The sequence below is a fragment of the Olea europaea genome, unplaced genomic scaffold, assembly GCF_002742605.1.
Source record: "Olea europaea var. sylvestris unplaced genomic scaffold, O_europaea_v1 scaffold3018, whole genome shotgun sequence".
NCBI lineage: Eukaryota > Viridiplantae > Streptophyta > Magnoliopsida > Lamiales > Oleaceae > Olea > Olea europaea.
The window spans coordinates 36,368-37,742 of NW_019248848.1; positions in this window are offsets into that span (position 1 = coordinate 36,368).

Sequence of the window (1,375 nt, forward strand, 5' to 3'; positions counted from 1 at the left end):
CTATAATGATTATTTTATTATATGCATAATGATTACTTTGTCCTATTTACATATCTATATATGAAGTCAATTTATGTGCATGTTTGGAAGATTTTTTTATTTATAAATTTTTGGTAATTTATTTTCTATATAAATTCATATCGTATCTATATGGTAATTAAATATTTTTATATATTTTTTGTCAATTTTAAATTAATAATTTATCGTGTTGTTACTTCTGAAATAGCACAACATTAGAATTAATGTTCCAAAAGAATATTATGTTTATTGCTCTTGAAGAGCGTAATATTATTTTAAATATTCTAGAAGAATATTGATTTTTTCTCTTGAAGAACTAGTAATAAAATATAACGTACTCTCGAAATAGCACATATCACGAATAATATATACCTCATTATGTTCTTGATAAAATAAAAATTAAACAACTCTATATTGGGTTGTAATATATAAAGAAAAATAATTTTCTATATTATTAACATTCAATAAGAATATTAGTTTATCGCTCTTGAAGAGCATGAATTACAATGTTCAATATTCCAGAATAATACTGACATATCGCTTTTGAAGAAATAATAATTAAAGATAATGTGCTCAAGAAGTAGCACATTTTCAAAAAGATATCATTTTAAATTTTTGGTTATCCCTAAAGGAAAACTTATAATTAATGTTATGAAAACGTTGATTAGTTTGACTATCTAAATGATATATAATTACATAAGTTTTAATTGTATTCTTCAAAATTAAATCATCGAATTATATTTTATATTGAACCTCAAATTGACTTTATTATTTGACATGATCAGTTGGATTATTACTGGATTAATAATGATGCGAAATTATTCAAATGGATATTCAAGAAAAAACTAGAAGATTCTTCAATTCAATCCTATGTGATGTTTGTTCTCTTTCATAAAAAAACTTCATTAACCATCACTAGTTAAAATAGGAACTAAATTCCCTATATTTCTGAAAATTAATTAGGATGATAAATGCAACCCCATCATCCTACACTTTGGTCATCTAAATATTCTTTGTATCTAATAGATTTGATACATGCAGTAGAATGATTGCATGGTGTTTGCAATTTGAAATTTGGGAAATTACTGCTCAAACTTTAAATTATGAGAATAATTTTTCATATTATATAATAAAGACTGTGTCTTGTTAATATTAGTGACGTAAATCTCAACATTTTAATAAATATTAATTGTGATATCGATAAATGGTTTAACACTATTATTTGTTAGACACCCCCAATTAATTTAATTGAGAACAATCTACTTCCAATTTTCGTTTGGAAAATTTTATTACGCGTTATGCCAATATCATAGTTATCCATATTATAATTGGTTTATGGTCAGGGCCCACTTTTTTT